Below are 8,491 nucleotides of genomic sequence, written 5' to 3'. Positions count from 1 at the left end.
ATTAAACACCCCAAGGAGCCAGGTGACTTCAGACCAGTAGCACTAACATCCCACATCATGAAGACCTTCGAACGGCTGCTGCTCCATCTCCTCAGATCCCAGGTCCACCACGCACAGGATCCACTGCAGTTTGGATACCAGGAGAAGGTGGGTGTGGAGGATGCCATCCTCTATCTGCTTCACAGGGCACACTCTCATCTGGACAAGGAGAGCGGTGCTGTGAGAATCATGTTCTTTGATTTTTCCAGCGCCTTCAACACCATCCAGCCCCTCCTGCTGAGAGACAAGGGATGACAGGGATAAATGTGGATTCACACCTGGTGAGATGGATTACAGACTACCTCACAGAGAGACCGCAGTACGTCAGACTGAAAGACTGCATGTCAGATACTGTGGTTAGCAGCACCAGAGCACCACAGGGGACTGTGCTCTCTCCCGTCCTCTTCACCTTGTACACATCTGACTTCCAGTACAACTCGGAGCTCTGCCACATGCAGAAATACTCAGATGACACTGCAATAGTGGGCTGTATCAAGGATGGACAGGGCTTTGTGGAGTGGTGCAGGTCCAACCGCCTACAGCTGAACACCTCCAAGACCAAGGAGATGGTTGTGGACTTCAGGAGGAAGAAACCGCAGCTCCAACCTGTGTCCATCGAGGGGGTCGATGTGGAGGTGGTCAGGACCTACAAATATCTGGGGCTGCAGCTGGATGACAGGTTGGACTGGACAGCAAACATGGACGCTGTACACAGGAAAGGACAGAGCCATCTGTACTTCCTGAGAAGGCTGGGGTCCTTCAACATGTGCAAAAAACTGCTGCAGATGTTTTACCAGTCTGTGGTGGCCAGCGTCCTCTTCTACGCTGTGGTTTGCTGGGGAGGAAGCAGCAAGAAGAGGGACGCTGCCCGACTGGACAGACTGGTGAGGAGAGCTGGCTCAGTGGTGGGCACAGAGCTGGACTCTCTGGTGACTGTGGCAGAGAGAAGGACCCTGGACAAACTGCTGTCCATACTGGACAACACCCACCACCCTCTGCACAACACCTTCAGCAGGCAGAGGAGCGTGTTCAGTGGCAGACTGCTGTCTCAATCCTGCTCCACCAACAGACACAATAACTCTTTCGTCCCCCTGGCCATCAGGCTGTACAACAGCTCGCAGTGATGTCAGGAAGCACAATAGACAATGGACAAATGCACTCAAAAGCACTCATCTTTTATAGCCCAATTTAATTTAATTGTACACCGTCCCCTGTCCCCTTAATACTCTTTACCTCTATGTCACTTTATATTTTTAATATCACTTTATATTTTTAATATAGCTGATAGAGGTATTAAATGTGTAAAACACTTAAACTTCTACAGTCACTTTATGTAAATAGTTACAGTTGTACAAAACATTGTTATTCCTCATTTTTACTACAGTTGTACAAAACATTTTTATAACATTTTTATTCCACATTTTTATTTCTACTGTTTCTTTGATGTTGCATGTATGTTCAATGTTTGTTATTGCTACTGGATGCTTGAATTTCCTCCGGGATCAATAAAGTATCTATCTATCTATCTATCTATCTATCTATCTATCTATCTATCTATCTATCTATCTATCTATCTATCTATCTATCTATCTATCTATCTATCTATCTATCTATCTCATCAAAAGGCTTGGCCATTCATGAGCAAGGATGTGCAGGGCTATAACACTTTGTGAAAAGCATGATTGTATGAAGGATATTGCTGCATGGGCTCAGGAACACTTTGTAAAAGTGTTTTCAGTAAACAGCTGATATACAATTGTTTCATATTGTTTATTGACAGTTTACACAGCATCCCAACTTTTTCGGGAATCTGAGTGTAGTTCGTACACAAAACAGCTTTTATATTTTGTATCATACATCTCTGACACACAGGGTGAATAAAACTCATTATATGATGAGTGTTCCAGGAAAAACATTTCACATCATGAATGGGACTTGGCAGGACATTATACAAAACAGTTGTAGCTCAGAGGTAGAGCCAGCATCTTGTTATATTGTTCTGGTTGCTCACACTAAATTTGATTGTTTTTTCAATGTAATTGATTCATCTCCACCCTCTGTTAAGGTGCCCGGCCCGCCCGCATAAACACAGCTGTAGGTTAATGTCTCAATTCAACTGTATAGACATGTCATACATTGTTGGAAAGCGTAAATTCTCATGATTCTATTCATGAAAACGATTTCAAGATAAAACCTCATTAGCATGGACATGAAGAAAAGTTCCACAAGAAAAAAAAAAAGAGTCTAAAGAAGTGGGGTGGGTGGAGGTGACAAAATCTCAGGGTAACCAGGAGGCAGAGGCAAAGGGTGGAGCAAGTCCAAAAGGTGACCAGAAGACAGGACTGAGGGGCATTGCAGGTCTAAAGGGTAACTAGGAGGCAGGGATTCAGGGTACAGCAGGGCTGGGGGAGTGACCAGGAGGGGGGAACAAAGTGTGAAGCAAATCAGGACAACAGCAAGACGGCGGTGGCATTGAGTGGAAGCCCTAGGAAGGCCTTGCTAGAGGTTGGCGGGGATGGCAGAAGCCTTAGGGAGGCCGGACAGTTGGCCGGCGGCAGAGGCGGACCCCCTCTGAAAGCCAGTGACATGGCAAGATATCGAGATCAGAGTCAGGCAGCTGGGGTGCAGCACCAGAGACCAGTGGCAAGAGAATGGAGCAAGGGACTGAAAACAGGGTGCCAGGGCTGAGGCATGATGCTTGTGGCAGAAGGACTTGAGGTGGGCAGCGGAGCCTCCGGGGCACTTGACAGGAGGGGGTCAGGGCAGCTGGGGCTGAAGTGCTAGGCAGCCGCGATGAGGAAGGGCTGGGCAGCTAGCTAGCTTGGGAACTGCTAGTAGGCTGGTTGCAGAAAAGCTGGGGCTGAAGCTTGGACTGAGAGCTGGGAACCTGGGGCAAAGGTCTTGGGGTGTTTGGGAAATCTGTGACAAATGCAGGTACAGAACTTCTCAGCCGGGGCTTTGAGGACATTTTTTATGTGCCAATGACAAGGCAGCCACTTTCTGATGAAGTTATTAGACTGAGACTTTCTTCATTGTCATTCAAATTTCACCTTCCAGTGCAATCAGAACAAAATGTCGTTGTAGATGGCTCAGCATAGTCCAGGATAAAAACAGCAGCAGGTATTTACATAAAAATAAATAAATAAAAGGTGTTAACATAAATACTATATAAAATATACAGAAAGTTGCTATAACTCAGGCATCCATTTCTAATGTGCCCAAAACATCACAGGTTTGATACATGCCAATATTCTGGTTCCATCACAGCACCACCTAATGGTCACAGGAAGTTAACCTTTGTTCGTAAATCATCATTTGATACACATGAACTGTTTTACAGTGTGGTCTACCTTTGATATACTGCTCTGTGATGGTTGAAGGTTGTTGTTTGTTACCCCATAGTGGCTGATTGATGCTGATTTTGAAAATACTATGGCAAGGAGCAGAAGGGAAGATAATGCAGACTAAAATGGTCAGTCAATGGCAGGCTTATATTGACAGTCTACATCTGTTGAGTAAGACTATAAGATTAATGTCTTAAGTCTGAGCCCACCCTGCTACCAGCTACTACATATCTTCCACAGATTCAGGCAAAGACAACAGAAATGTCAAATGTTACAATTACTGAAAATTGACCAAATTTGCCAAGTCTCTACTTGTGGTGACATGTTTTACTCATTTCACATTACTTAAAAAGAACACTAAAAACTTGAATGGCACTGAAAAGAATAATCCAATATCAAAGAGAAAAAATTCCTGGATCCGTCCGTTTTATCAAGATCCACACAGAAGAGTGACTGGATTCTATCTTGGAGAGAGTGACGGATCATGTGTTTCACCTCCATGGCTTACCTAAAGTTAAACTAACGGCCAAACAGAATGAGAAGCTTGAGGGTGCTTGTCACTGAATTACTTCCTCAGTATGCTCATAACTCCGTGACCAATGAATCATTAGTGTGTCACCCTTACTTTCTTGTTTACCAACCACCTTTGTTTCCTGAGCAGGAAGAGGAAATCACTGTCCCCTTGGTCCAGGTTCATGGGTGCTGTCTCACCCCACCTTTCATCTTTCAAGACTGAAATCAGTTTCCACCAGCCCCCTGTTGGGACCTCATCCACATATTGCAGACAATAGAGAGGCCTGCAGGTGAAACCAGAAGCTGAACTACAGGGCCCTGCAGAAGTTTAGAACAAAGGAAATGTGCCATGACACAAACAGTCTGGTAAATTGAACATAGGTGCAATTTCCTTCCAAAAGTTCAACCTCCTGCTCTCCAATGGGCGAACATTACCACAACCAAGGTGACCTCTGTTAAAGTGACCATGATGTCACTGAAGTTCCGCAGAGCCCTGCTGCCTGACGCACCCCGAGGTAACACAGCACTGTGAAGGAGCTCCTGCTTTGATTCAGCACTTACTGTGTGTGTTTTTATTTAAAAACTTCTGATCTTGCTTTGACCTAACTGAGATGAGACAGAGACTGCTTTCTTTCTTTCTGTACAACCCAGTTGTTCTTCATCGCCTGCAAAAAGAAGAACATTTTCTTCAGAAGGTGACAGCCATCAAGGTCTGTTCCGTCAAACAAGTTGACCCCGATGTTTTTCTCCACTGATGAGAGGACAGCCTGCCATCACTGGCTGCTAAGATGCTGCAGCTGACCCTGCACTCGCATCCACAGGAGTTGGAGTTTCAAGCTGGATGGGACACACACTAGTCACATTAAATGACCCAAGGAAGAGGCTTTTGTTTGGGTAGAGACAATAGTTACAGCGTGTTGCCTATCATGCATGTTTAAATGAAAGGACTGCTGAATCCTACCTGTGATGTACTGTAATGTAATGTAATGTTTGCTGTCTATTTCTGTTTGCCCTCTCTAAGAGCTAACTTGCACTGCACTGATCCACACATTTCTTAGTCTGTGTGACCACAATACAAGGATCATTTTTCTCCCGACAACAACCTGAAGACATGTTTTAGCAACTCATGGTAGATAAACTTACAAAGTCTGACCACTGACAATGAAAACAACCTGTTCCTCACTTCTTAAACAAAAATTATGTGAATCCATATTACAGTATTCTGAATACATTCTAAGCCTCATTTTTCTCCAGACAGTTTTCCCGTTTTCAGCTAACACAACATTTTAAAACAGAGACCCTTGGTAAGTGTCAATGGAACAGGCTATTAGAAAAAAAAAACATCATACATGTAGGCATATGAGCGGTGAGCGCTACATTCCAAAGTCTCAATTCAAAATGTCTATCAATTCAACAAGCACTCAATTCAAAATGTCAAATTCAACACACATCAGTGTACACATCAGACTAGCAGACAAGCCAACAAATAAACATAAACTAAGCATTTCCATTATGCATTATCATCAGCACAGCTGACCCAGGACATCAAAATTTCAAACAGCAGCAGAACCTGAACAGGATCAGCCAGTAACAAAGCCAGTAAATTGACAGCATCAATTGACATTTGCCAAAAGATAATAGTAAATCTAACAGGTTTCTTACCTTTAGCAGAACTTCTTCCTTGATTTTACACGAGCAAAGGTGTCAACTATATTCCCAGAGTCAATTTCTTTGACCAACTCTGATTCAGTGGTCAGCAGGGAGAGTGCAGTCAGCCGCTTCTGTGTCATTGTCGTCCTGAGCTCATTCTTCACTTGTTTCAATCGGGAGAACAACCTCTGGCCTTCAGCATTTGTTACAGGCACAGTTAGGAATATCCTGAGAGCAACAAATACACTTGGGAACATGGTTTGGAGGCCATGTCTCTCAGGAGGTTGTAGCGTTATCAATGTCCATTCTTCCTGGATAAAAGTCTTAAATTGGATGAGCTCTTCTCCAAAGTCTTTGTCCAGATCGTCTGGGTATTTGGAGGAGAGTGCAGCAGCATATTTAAGGACACTAACACAGTCTGTGTCAATATTAAACAAAACACTAAACAGTTCATTCAACTTGTGTAGGAGCCCATACGTTTGGCAAGACAAGACAGCAACTTGTCTATGATGATGTAGTAGTAATTGGTTGCCATGCAGGCCTAGTAGGGCATTGTTTTCTCCTGACTCACCTGGAAAACATTTTCGTTTTTTTGACCCTTTTGGTCTCCTCCTCATATAAGCAAGTAACTCCTTCAATATCTCGAGCAGCATTTTTGTACTTCTGATCCTTCTGCGATGCCACATAAGAATGCAGTGACTCCAAAAGACGTTCTGCGGTGTCCAAGGTTATGTCATGCTTTTGCAAAGTGTCAGTAGTGGACTTGAACCTAATTAGTCTACTACCCCACACATTTGCCATAATCACAGTCTCTAACTTATCAAGTATTCAATATATTCAGTGAATGTGCATCATACTGCACATAATGAATCAGGGGATTTATCTTTTTTAGATGAGCATGACAGCCATTATATTGACTGGACATGTTACTGGCATTGTCATAACTTTGGCCTCTGCAATTTGACAGGTCTAACTCAAGATCACTTGTCATTTTCACAACACCATCAGCGAGGCTTGCTCCCGTGTGACTATATACAGGCTCGAAACCAACAATTGCTCCACTATTATGCCTTCATCACCGACTCATTTGAAAATAAATGTCAGCTGGCAGCTCAGTATGTGAAATGTAAGGCGTCAAATCAGTGCTTATTGAAAAATATTTGGCAAGCTGTAGTTCAGATGCAATCCTCCTCTTTACCTTCTTACCATTGAACCATTGAACATTGAATACCAAATGAGCTCATCACACTCTGTAGATTACAGGTAAGATGAAGTGCCTCTTCCCTTTTGACTGTACTTCTCCAAGTGCTCTTTTAAGAAGGGATCAAACTGGGCAATGAATTCCAACAGTCCGAGATAACTGCCATACTCGATGAGCCCAGAAGTTTGTCATCACCTCTAAATGCTGGAACTCTCCCACTCAAGAATTTGATGAGAGCCACAAACACGTCACAAAACCTCTCTCCAATACTTTCCCACATCACCTCTCTTTTGCCTGAGTAAAAGCCGTTTCACACCAAGTGCAAAATGTATAAAAAATTATTTCATGGGTTATAATGGTAGCTTGCACACCAGGGCAGAACTTTCTTGCGGCAAAAAAAAAAAATCTGGAACCACTTTGGCGTCCGCAAAATTCTGTCTGTGAAACTACATGCTTGACCAATGAAATCGTTTGCCTTGTAGACGGGAAGTGACATCATACAAAGCAAATGACTTATCTGATAAAATGAGCGAAAGTTTAATCAGTCATTCTGGTGTCCCAGCTAGAGTTTAGATCGGGCCCAAAAAATCAAGCCCGACCCGAGCCGAGCCGAGCCCGTGCACGTTGTGTCCGAGCCCAGCCCAGCCCGACACATTAACTGTAATTATGAGCCTGAGCCCGATTTAAACCCAACACTTTTTTAATATGTGGGCTGTTATAAATGACATTCTCAACTACAATTCCATGTTGTTTGAACTACAGAAATGTGTTTAGAATTATCTTAATGAATAATGTAACAAGTGGCACACTTAATGCACTGGACAAAGCTGACACATGTTGTCACTGCCCACGACTTGTTTAAAATGGTTCCATACCTCCGACTTCCCTCCAGACTTGCTCAAAGTTAATTCTCCTGCTTTTATTTTGTCCTTTACGTCTTCAAGCTCCATTAGTGATGCCGGTAACGCGTTACTCTAATCTGACCACTTTTTGCAGTGACGAGTAATCTAACACATTGCACATTGACCCCATTATCTATTATCATTATTGTTATTTTTAGGAAATTAACATTCATAAATGAGTAATGTATGGTCTTTCTACAATTTCCAGTGAATAATATAAAAATGAGTGTAGAAAAATGTTAAAGCTTGTATCATGAGGTGCCCCCCACTGGTTATCATTGGTTGTGCCCCCGAGCACTTGCCGGATCCAGTCTATGGATAACCTGGCCTTGCTTCAAACACCTATCTTTTCCACATCCACTGTGCCAGACACTGATCATCAGTCTAGCCTAATTTTTTAACTTTGACCTCCTGTTGCCTTTGCAGTCCACTCATGCTGCTCTCCTCTCCTTGCTGTACTCACACAATGCTTGGACTCAGCTCTTAGCCTCTCAGCCCTGTTCTCCTCTCACCTGGACCCCTGGCTCACTTCAGCTCTGTTCATCATTCTGCTCACTCCAGCTCAAACCCACTCCCTTCAACCTTTGCAATAAACTATTTGTTAGCATTACAAATGCCCAGTCTTCCTGTCTCTCTGTGACCAGCACTTGGGTTCACTTGTCTAGCCTTACCACTCAACATCAATCCTTTTCCTTGGTTCCCTATGCTGGGATCTTTTTCTCTTGTATTATCCTGATTATTGTTATTGTCGGCTTGCTGTCATGGCCCTGAGTGCTGAACTGCACTGGACTGAGCATGATAGCTGTCAAACTTTTATTTGAATACATGTTAGAGCTGTTCGG

This window comes from Acanthopagrus latus, chromosome 7, assembly GCF_904848185.1.
Source record: "Acanthopagrus latus isolate v.2019 chromosome 7, fAcaLat1.1, whole genome shotgun sequence".
Lineage (NCBI taxonomy): Eukaryota > Metazoa > Chordata > Actinopteri > Spariformes > Sparidae > Acanthopagrus > Acanthopagrus latus.
Note: the sequence above shows the minus strand (reverse complement) of the source record.